Source organism: Oncorhynchus keta, chromosome 24 (assembly GCF_023373465.1).
Source record: "Oncorhynchus keta strain PuntledgeMale-10-30-2019 chromosome 24, Oket_V2, whole genome shotgun sequence".
Classification (NCBI taxonomy): domain Eukaryota; kingdom Metazoa; phylum Chordata; class Actinopteri; order Salmoniformes; family Salmonidae; genus Oncorhynchus; species Oncorhynchus keta.
The window spans coordinates 4,968,218-4,980,281 of NC_068444.1; the positions used below are offsets into that span (position 1 = coordinate 4,968,218).

Consider the following 12,064-nt stretch of genomic DNA (forward strand, 5'->3'; position numbering starts at 1 on the left):
CAGATACCATTACATTTATATCAATCAGATACCATTACATTTATATCAATCAGATACCAATACATTTATATCAATCAATCAGATACCATTACATTTATATCAATCAGATACCATTACATTTATATCAATCAGATACCAATACATTTATATCAATCAATCAGATACCATTACATTTATATCAATCAATCAGATACCATTACATTTATATCAATCAATCAGATACCATTACATTTATATCAATCAGATACCATTACATTTATATCAATCAATCAGATACCATTACATTTATATCAATCAATCAGATACCATTACATTTATATCAATCAATCAGATACCAATACATTTATATCAATCAATCAGATACCATTACATTTATATCAATCAATCAGATACCAATACATTTATATCAATCAATCAGATACCATTACATTTATATCAATCAGATACCATTACATTTATATCAATCAATCAGATACCATTACATTTATATCAATCAATCAGATACCATTACATTTATATCAATCAGATACCATTACATTTATATCAATCAGATACCATTACATTTATATCAATCAGATACCATTACATTTATATCAATCAGATACCATTACATTTATATCAATCAATCAGATACCATTACATTTATATCAATCAGATACCATTACATTTATATCAATCAGATACCATTACATTTATATCAATCAGTTACCATTACATTTATATCAATCAGATACCATTACATTTATATCAATCAATCAGATATCATTACATTTATATCAATCAATCAGACACCAATACATTTATATCAATCAGTTACCAATACATTTATATCAATCAATCAGATACCAATACATTTATATCAATCAATCAGATACCAATACATTTATATCAATCAATCAGATACCAATACATTTATATCAATCAATCAGATACCAATACATTTATATCAATCAATCAGATACCATTACATTTATATCAATCAGATACCATTACATTTATATCAATCAGATACCATTACATTTATATCAATCAGATACCAATACATTTATATCAATCAGATACCAATACATTTATATCAATCAGATACCATTACATTTATATCAATCAGATACCATTACATTTATATCAATCAGATACCATTACATTTATATCAATCAGATACCATTACATTTATATCAATCAATCAGATACCATTACATTTATATCAATCAATCAGATACCATTACATTTATATCAATCAATCAGACACCAATACATTTATATCAATCAGATACCAATACATTTATATCAATCAGATACCAATACATTTATATCAATCAATCAGATACCATTACATTTATATCAATCAATCAGATACCATTACATTTATATCAATCAGTTACCATTACATTTATATCAATCAGATACCATTACATTTATATCAATCAGATACCAGCATGTTGTCTTCTCAGTATGTTAACCAGGACAGCATGTTGTCTTCTCTTCAGTCTGTTAACCAGGACATCATGTTGTCTTCTCTTCAGTCTGTTAACCAGGACAGCATGTTGTCTTCTCTTCAGTCTGTTAACCAGGACAGCATGTTGTCTTCTCAGTCTGTTAACCAGGACAGCATGTTGTCTTCTCTTCAGTCTGTTAACCAGGACAGCATGTTGTCTTCTCTTCAGTCTGTTAACCAGGACAGCATGTTGTCTTCTCAGTCTGTTAACCAGGACAGCATGTTGTCTTCTCAGTCTGTTCACCAGGTGATAGAGGAATTTTTAAATTCCCTTATGTTTTATTATCAAAGCCAATCAAATTCGCACTCATTTCTAATTCATGATAAGTTGTAAGTTTATCATTTGCATGAATTAGCAGAGACCAGTCTTAAAAAAACAAGTTCAGCATTTATTCTTGATGAGTACTGACCCAAAATACAAAGAACATTACATTTTAAATCTGAAGAAGACATAAAATGACGTCATCAGTTACACCCCTCTCCCAGCCGTACAATGGCGCAGTATTCAGTCCTGGAGATAGTTTCACTCCCCTCATAAACTACATTCCAACCTGCCTAAAGGATATACTTCTCTCTGCTAATGGAATCCAACCAAAACATTCTTATCTGTTTGAAGTACTATCTTATCCCTGCTTCAAAACTTTCCCAGGAGACACAGACACAATTCATTTCTGCTTACATTTTCAGTAACAGTACAATTAAGAACCCATACTTTTCAGATCATAACAAATATAGTATTAGCATGAATGGTTCTAATCATTAAAGTATACATTTGATCATCTAAACTATATTTTCCTCTATCAATCCTCCCTTTGATCAAATATTATACATTCAATTCTACATCTAGTTTTATTTAATCATAAAAAATGAAAGTATAAACGAACTTAACTAACCTTTTTATAGAGGTTTATCAGATTATCATATGAATAGACAAATAATCAACAAATCAATTATAAATGTTTAGCCAACTCTCCACATTTCATTAATCAATTCTAACCTTAACTCCAACTGTTTTTAAATCTACATCAGAATCATTACTCTTCCTTCCGGATTTTCGTCACGACCTTCATTAAAAAAAAACAGTTTAATCATGGAAACCAATTACAATCTAATTCCCCTTTATCTCAACACTAGCCTCATCAAACATAAATTCCCCACAAATGACAGATCCGGATTCGTCCACTTCCTCTGTAGACATGCCTTCAGTCCTCCACAGGTCAGAATCTGGAAACGGCCCATAACGCACCATCTGTTGGGTCATTGATCTTTCCAGAGTCCTGGAAACAAGGCCTCGCACACAGGGAATTAGACAACAGCCGCATAAAATTAAAACAGTCATACAGGTAGATACAGCCCAAAACACCGTGATTACAACACTTTTCCATTTTCCAAATGTACTATCAAACCAATTAGTCAGGGAAGGATCCACCCCAGAGTTTTCTGCCAACTCGTGAGCCAGGGTGGTCAAACCAGCTAAGGCTTTGGTCACAGATCCGTCCGGAGCTGTGTCATTCGGGATGAAAGTACAACACATGTTCCCGAAGATCACACATACTCCTCCCTTTTCAGCCAATAACATATCCAATGCAATTCTATTCTGCCAAGCCATCAGACTGGTTGCTTCAGTCTGTTCTGCCAACCCTTTAATCGCATCTCTGGAATAATTGATAAAGCGCTGTTGATTATAATAAATATAATTAATCCAGTCTACATTCTTATTGAGAGTAGACCACCAAAAAATACTTGACTCTAATCCTGCTAGTATCTGATTTCTTGCCTTGAACTCATCCGGCACCCCTCGTGGAACCCCAATGTTATCAATATATACTCTGTCGTCAAAAGACCCCGATGGAGCATCCCTTCTCTCTCGTTTGACTAACTTCATGTCTTGGTGTTGTATGAGTGTAAAAGGCATTCCTATATGTACTAGAGCACATAGTCCAGTCCAATCAGTCGGTAATACCGGCCACAAATTCATTCCCCCGCACAACCACCAGATATATATGCCATTTAGCAGACGCTTTTATCCAAAGCGACTTACAGTCATGTGTGCATACATTCTACGTATGGGTGGTCCCGGGAATCGAACCCACTACCCTGGCGTTACAAGCGCCATGCTCTACCAACTGAGCTACAGAAGGACCACTATGTCAGCCCTGGCCACCTTCAACATTTTGAAATCTCCAGAGTTCAACCAGCCTGTCAAATCAGACATGGTCTCGTCAGTGGTAATATTCTCTGTCTTATTGCAGGTACCAACTTCCCCCACGTATTTCCCGTGTGTACTGTATCTGGCCAAACAGTAATATTCTCCTCTCGTCACGGTAAAGGGAGGAAGTCTTGATTTAAATGGAACCTGGAGATATAAATAGTGTAAATCAATACAGCTATCATTACTTGGCATTCCTGCTTTCATGAACAGCTTTACCATACATGCCATTCCCTTAGGGGAATTAATTCCGTTCAGTGGGAAAGGGATAGTTGTTAACTGTGGTTTTGCATAACATTCATCTTTAGCCACTGATCTGGCCGTATATTGAATCCATTCCAACCAAATTGAGTGTATGGGTTTACATAGCCATCTCTTTCAGTGTGAGCTATGACCTGGCTCCACGACCTACAGGATGATTTACACAAATATTTCCCATAGAGTCCCATGGTTCTAGACTGCCAAGGGGTGAAAGATCCCAATTGATCTACACAAAATTTTACTGAGAGATCCTTGCCCAATTCCACCCTCATTTCCTTACTATTTTGTTTCAGTGACCTTCTGAGAATCTTAGGTAACATCCCATTTCCCTCATCTAGCACATGAGTCAAATTATCCTCTTTGGCACTTTCCGGGGATCATGGTGAATCAGGAATATGGCCCCCACAATAAAACAGCTCAGGACGGTCAGTGCACACGTGAAGCCTCAACCTCTCCCCGAGAACATATCAACAGCCAGAGGCCAAGCCATCACTTCACTTCTATGAACGCTCACAGCTGGGGAAAGGTCAGGTATAGGGAATCTTCAGAAGGAGTTTGACCCCGTTCCATATGGGTCACGGTTCCTCTCCTCCTCCTGTGACCGCTCGACAGTGCCAGTATGACCCACCCTCTTACAATGTGTGACATGTACCCAGGTAGCTCTTTCGGCTATTCTCACAGCGAAGGCAGTCACCAGTAGTACTTGGAATGGTCCCTCCCACCGAGGCTGCTTCCATTTTTTTTTTTTTTTATCTTCAGTGATCGGATCCAGATCCAGTCTCCTGGTTGAATCTCGTGTGCCACCTCCCTCTGTAGTTCTCCTGCTGGGCATAAAACTTTTGACATACGGGTTTGATTAATGAACCACCTCCTCATGTGTTCCACCATACTGCTTTCTATTTCTACCTTTGCTTCCTCCAATCGCCCTAATTGGGACATTCTATAGGGTCTACCAAAACCTTCTCAAATGGAGATAGCCCCTCCCTATCAGGGGTTATTCTAATAGTCATTAACACTATGGGCAGGCATTTTATCCAGTTCATTCCAGTACTTAGGTGTGTTTTCCTTAATCAACCTTTTACCGATCGATTCATGTTCTCGATAAGGCCAGCGCTTTGGGGTGATAAGAACAATGTTTCTTCATATTTATATCCAATTTCTGACCTATATGATCAATTACTTGATTAGAAAAATGGGAACCATTGTCGCTATAAATAGTTTTCTGGTAATCCGAATCGCGGAATTATCTCCTGACATAATGCTCTAGCCACTGTTTCTGCGTCTGCTGAGGATGTAGGAAACGCTTCTACCCATTTGGTATATTTATCAATTATTGTTAAACAACACTTCTTGTTTTCACTCTTAGTTAATTCAATATAGTACACCGTGAGCAAAAGTTTTTAAAATAGTTAGTTATTCCATATGCTACAAAGTGCTGTTTAACCATTCCTACCATCCCCATATTTAAACAGTGACTTAGGTAAAACAGGTAGATTCCCTTTATGCCAAATACCTCCTCTATCTACAGCTCCCATTCTGACCCATTTAGTAACTTATTTACCCACTATGTTATCTTTGCTCTTCCTGGCCCCCCCTCTAACTTCTCTGCTCTCCCACCTTCAAGGTCTCTGCGGTGCGGGGGAGGGCTCCTCTGTATGTTTCTCATGTTTTCCAAATTTGAACTACATGGGAACTACAAACCCATGGACCCTCTTTTAGAAAAAAAATGTCTATGAGCGGCTTTTCTTCAAATTCCTTAATCAATCTATCTTAATCCCAACAATAATCCTAACTCCTCATAGATGTCCTATATTCCTGTTAAATATAATACTATTTAAAAACTTATAATCTAATAGATGCTAACCATATTAAAAATCCTTCCTACACTAACAAGCCCTCTCCTTGGGGACCCTCAGTATTCTATCTGACAATAACATGGGTTTAATGTGTTGCAAAGTGTGGAATAAAACTTTGGTCCTGGAAAACAGAGTAAAGCAGAACAAAGCATTCTTATACCCCATCTGGTCCTCTCAGCTATTCTTATCCAGCATCAGGTGGGCACCATGCCACCCTTCACGACAGGGAGAACAAACATACATGGGTCATCCTCAGTCAGTAAATAATACAGGAATTAGGGTCAGAAATCCAGTAACCACCATACCGGTATACTTACCAAACCAGTCTCCCAACCAGGGTGGACAGTCAGACTCCTCTACCCCCGCCATGGTCCTCATCTCAGCAGATAGTGCATCAAGCCCATTTAAGGCCCTTAGATATACTACCATCTGGCCTGAATGGGATTTTTAGCATAGTGGTGACAGGTTCGGTCCAGGGGTGATAGAGGAGTGTGTCTGGCCCCGCCCGATCCGTCTGAGACCTCCGGTTTTGGCAGTACCTTAATAGAAAACACACCCATCGTGTCTGTCCCGGTCCCTTGCAGTCCGGGGGTGCAAGTGCCTGCATCAGAGAGCTTAATAGTTTTGATGGTTAGTAGGATTTCATCACCTTTACAAAGTTCAACAGTGCTCCCAGGTTTCCCCCATATCATGGAAAGCCTATCCACCTTTGTGGGGTCCCCTATGCTATAAGATATCCTCTTCTCCAGTCCCAAAACTGTCCCAAGTAGGTTATCATACGGACCCCTCCCCTATTACACAGGTAATGTCTCCCGTCTTTTGACACTCCTGTAACCGAGTGTTAAAACCAAACAAAAATATCTCAATTTCTTCCCTGCCCTGTTGGCTCTAAATATGTTATCTTCCACTATTTATTCTCAATGATAAATATGACTTTCTCTCTGTTACAATACCAAATCCCTAATAGCCCATTCAAAAAACTTCACAGCTAATGTTATAAGACAGAATCCTGAACCACTTTCTCATTTGCGGTTCAAACCGTAATTCTAACCCTCAAACAAAACTGCTTCATTTCTAATGAATTTACCTTAATACTAGTAACTCAATATGACCCCATTCATTATACAAATGACTCTCCCCCGAGGCTGATCAGACCTTGGGAGCCAGTCATGATAAGGTCAAAAGGTCATACCATATTAGGCATAAAGAACCCTTTATCTTTTGAATAGAAATAGTCCCCTGTATAATTCAAACCCATAAAAAAACATCTCATACGGTTCCATATGTGAGCCTGTCTCTTTAAAATACCCTTGCACTAAACAAACAGTTCTAACAGTTGTTCCATGTGTATAATTTGCAGACCTTTTTCAATTTGGTCGTTTAAAGCTTCTCTCCCCAAAGTTATAATCCCAGGAGGCCTCTGAAGTGTGCCACCACACCCCTAACTATCATTCCCTAATGCTATTTCGAATCAGAAACTCAATAAGTGAACTATAACTAAACCTAATGATAATTCCCCTTTGACTCAAATCATTAATCATAAGTTTTAAACATCGTCTACGGATATGTTTACTTAAATGACCATGCTACCTTTAGATACAATTAACCCGATAACATTATTATCCAATGCATTACTTTTTCTCTCTGCCGCAAATGTCATACATTTCACAGTGTAAGGAATCCGTAATTTAATCCCCGATATTTAATAAATATGCATTCGCATTCTCTCATGGCTCCTTTAATTTACTTATCTTGGGTAACTTTCATCCGTTCCGGAACAAAGAGTTCTACCTAAACCCGCCAGAACACACTGTTCAACTAAGTTAAATCAAACCCAAAAATTGACTATAACCAATAAACAAATAAACAAAACACTTTTATCTCAACTTCTGAAAGGTTTACTCGAAGCCTCGATACACACTCTAATAGCCATACAGTTTGCTCCGTTATTGCCAGTTTTCTGGTGACAAAAGTGTCGTGCTAGTGACGTCATCATCAAGCGCTCAATCTGCCAATTCGTAGCGACTTCAAATGAATTGTAAATAATTATTGTTCGATTAACCAAACCTAATTTGTCACATCTGTTCAAATTCTGAATTATAATTTACCACCCCAACCAATCGTCTCTAAATTCGCCAATTTTATAAAATCTTTTCGATGGGCATAAATCATAATTGTCTCTTTGTTATCATTTAGAATCCATTTTGCTCTAAATACCTGTCTCGTCTTTGACTTAGTATTTTAATTACAACTCTATTCCCAATAGATTATTCACTTGTCTAATTACAACTCAGACCAGCATTAGCGAAAATGCAGAGAATGCCTTGTCTCTGGGAACAGGGAATTTACTCCTACAACGACACCCAATAATTCTTATGATCCCTTCACATCGTTCGTTTTAAATCTCTTGATGTATCATGTAATTTATTTTTCTCTCTTCGAATTGTCGTCCTACAATATATATATATATTTTTTCCCACTGTCATACACTCAAACCACTGTGATTACCGTGCACTGTCCCTTTAAGATAAGACTTATCATTTGTTCCCCGCAATGAGAACGGAAACCAGATCGTTTTTAGAATACGTTACTTTTTTGTTCAAATTCACTGGCGTTACCTTAACCAAACATCAATAATCAGAAAAACAATCACAACTTCTTACGATTAAACTATTCTTACCTAATTTATAGTCAAAAGCGCTGCACTATATAGCCCCATTTGAGTGTCTAGCAATTCCGTTGCTTGGCTATAGACACAAATCTGCCCGCCTTTGTAAAATATATATTCCCTATTCCGATTGAGTTCAGTTTTAAATTATAATCAGAGTAAACCCAACCGAACTTCTCAATTTAATTTACCCCAACATTTAACGTACCCTGTTTTTGTTTTAAACTTCTCATGTCAATTGATTCATAAATAGCCATAACGTCCAGGCAGGCTGGAATTGTATTGTATCTCTCCGTTATCCCCTTTTTCACAGTTAATTGTATTTGTTACTCCGACATCTAGACAACAGAAAATAGCCCAAATTTAAACGCCCAAAGTTTTTCCTCAGTTCCCTTTCTTTACTCGATTGTCGCCTCTGACTTCCCTACAGTTAAATTACAACCTGTTGATGATTTTTTTTTTTCGTGGAGTGTTACACTCCCAATTTTGTTACAATTAAAACATCTTGTATTTTTCTTTTTCACATTATTACCACATTCCTTATGTATTTATTTTACCAGGAATTCTAACTTTTCGACATCTAGGCGTCCGTCAAGACCATACCTTTTTCCCCATTTAGGACAGAAATCTACATTCCTTCTATCTTTTTTGTTTCATATAACGGTAATCTTCCGTCTCTTCAGAAAGCAGTTTAGAAGGGTTACTACCCATTATAGTAAATTCCTGCCCCTCCTACTAATTCCAATTTTCAACCCTTTATGTTAATTTCTCTTTATTGGAATCCTTATCTACTTACGCCTAGTAATTCCAATATCTAACACCTTATGGTTAATATCTATTTTATTGGGATCCTCATTTACTGAAGCCTGACATTAAGTTTCACCCGTATACGATACATTACTGTTCCTTTAGGACTTTTGCTAAGATTGCCGCTCCAAATCAGCCTATTTGTAGGGTTGACCGAAGACAAATAGACGGAGTCTCAAGAGTCTCCGTCCACTCGTCGTTCAATCTGATATTAGTTTTCACCCGTATACATGATCAATGTTCCTATAGGACTTTGAACTTAATATCGCCCCAAATATAGCGTAATCTGTAGAGTTGATTGAAAATGACCAACGGAAAAGCAACTCAATTGTTCCCCATAATCTACTATATATCTATGGGGTCACTTGTTCCGTCTCTCCGCTGGATACATTGTTCAATCTGACATTTAACTCACCCGTATACAGTAATCCTCGTTCCTTTAGGACTTTTAACTTGAAATATCGCCCCAAATACAACCTGCTTGTAAAGTTGACCGAAGACAAATGGATCGAGGCCAGTCCCAAAACCAATCCTGCAGTGTCTATTCTTGAAAGCTGATGGCATAAAATCACCTGTTCCGTTTCTTCCCACGGAACCTCAACCACACGATCACTTTTCACTATCAAGAACACCGACTACTAAAAACCGGGAAAGACCCCCCCCGTCCATTCATCGCTCACTCTGACATTTAGTTTTCACCCGTATACAGTGATCACTGTAAAACTATACAGTAATCCCTGTTCTCTATAGGACTTTGAACTACAATGTCGCTCCAAGCATAGCCTATTTGTAGAGTTGACTTTTAAAATGAGAACAACTTAAATCACTCTATGATAATTTAAATCATTCTCCCTTAATCAAGAATAAAACATACTGACCTTATCGCCGACTGGGAAAGCAATGTTCGTTGTATCTAGTCACTCTCTCTGTCCTCTGTGGTAATACGCAGGCCTGTTTCAATTTTTAACCTCAATTCAGAGGTCAGGTCTTTAGTAAAACGAGTCGAACTCGTCCGTGCACGATTTTCCAGCTTACTACCCCCAGGCACAGAGAGAGATGTTTAGATCCGTCTCGAAGGACCAAATTGATAGAGGAATTTTTAAATTCCCTTATGTTTTATTATCAAAGCCAATCAAATTCGCACTCATTTCTAATTCATGATAAGTTGTAAGTTTATCATTTGCATGAATTAGCAGAGACCAGTCTTAAAAAACAAGTTCAGCATTTATTCTTGATGAGTACTGACCCAAAATACAAAGAACATTACATTTTAAATCTGAAGAAGACATAAAATGACGTCATCAGTTACACCCCCTCTCCCAGCCGTACAATGGCGCAGTATTCAGTCCTGGAGATAGTTTCACTCCCCTCATAAACTACATTCCAACCTGCCTAAAGGATATACTTCTCTCTGCTAATGGAATCCAACCAAAACATTCTTATCTGTTTGAAGTACTATCTTATCCCTGCTTCAAAACTTTCCCAGGAGACACAGACACAATTCATTTCTGCTTACATTTTCAGTAACAGTACAATTAAGAACCCATACTTTTCAGATCATAACAAATATAGTATTAGCATGAATGGTTCTAATCATTAAAGTATACATTTGATCATCTAAACTATATTTTCCTCTATCACCAGGACAGCATGTTGTCTTCTCAGTCTGTGAACCAGGACAGCATGTTGTCTTCTCTTCAGTCTGTTAACCAGGACATCATGTTGTCTTCTCAGTCTGTTAACCAGGACAGCATGTTGTCTTCTCTTCAGTCTGTTAACCAGGACAGCATGTTGTCTTCTCGGTCTGTTAACCAGGACAGCATGTTGTCTTCTCTTCAGTCTGTTAACCAGGACAGCATGTTGTCTTCTCTTCAGTCTGTTAACCAGGACAGCATGTTGTCTTCTCAGTCTGTTAACCAGGACAGCATGTTGTCTTCTCTTCAGTCTGTTAACCAGGACAGCATGTTGTCTTCTCAGTCTGTTAACCAGGACAGCATGTTGTCTTCTCAGTCTGTTAACCAGGACAGCATGTTGTCTTCTCAGTCTGTTAACCAGGACAGCATGTTGTCTTCTCAGTCTGTTAACCAGGACAGCATGTTGTCTTCTCAGTCTGTTAACCAGGACAGCATGTTGTCTTCTCTTCAGTCTGTTAACCAGGACAGCATGTTGTCTTCTCTTCAGTCTGTTAACCAGGACAGCATGTTGTCTTCTCTTCAGTCTGTTAACCAGGACAGCATGTTGTCTTCTCTTCAGTCTGTTAACCAGGACAGCATGTTGTCTTCTCTTCAGTCTGTTAACCAGGACAGCATGTTGTCTTCTCTTCAGTCTGTTAACCAGGGCAGCATGTTGTCTTCTCTTCAGTCTGTTAACCAGGACAGCATGTTGTCTTCTCAGTCTGTTAACCAGGACATCATATTGTCTTCTCAGTCTGTTAACCAGGACTACATGTTGTCTTCTCAGTCTGTTAACTAGGACAGCATGTTGTCTTCTCAGTCTGTTAACCAGGACAGCATGTTGTCTTCTCAGTCTGTTAACCAGGACAGCATGTTGTCTTCTCAGTCTGTTAACCAGGACAGCATGTTGTCTTCTCTTCAGTCTGTTAACCAGGACAGCATGTTGTCTTCTCAGTCTGTTAACCAGGACAGCATGTTGTCTTCTCTTCAGTCTGTTAACCAGGACAGCATGTTGTCTTCTCAGTCTGTTAACCAGGACATCATGTTGTCTTCTCTTCAGTCTGTTAACCAGGACAGCATGTTGTCTTCTCTTCA

General features: G+C 38.1%; 1 long non-coding RNA gene across 1 annotated transcript; it reads right to left on the reverse strand.

Moving 5' to 3' along the window:
• Positions 1 to 1,863: 1,863 nt before the first annotated feature.
• Positions 1,864 to 10,939, reverse strand: LOC127911318 (uncharacterized). Its single transcript, XR_008077849.1, has 2 exons — positions 10,175 to 10,939; positions 1,864 to 4,801 (listed from the first exon to the last, which is right to left on the reverse strand). It is a non-coding gene; the product is annotated as an uncharacterized LOC127911318 (long non-coding RNA).
• Positions 10,940 to 12,064: the final 1,125 nt, after the last annotated feature.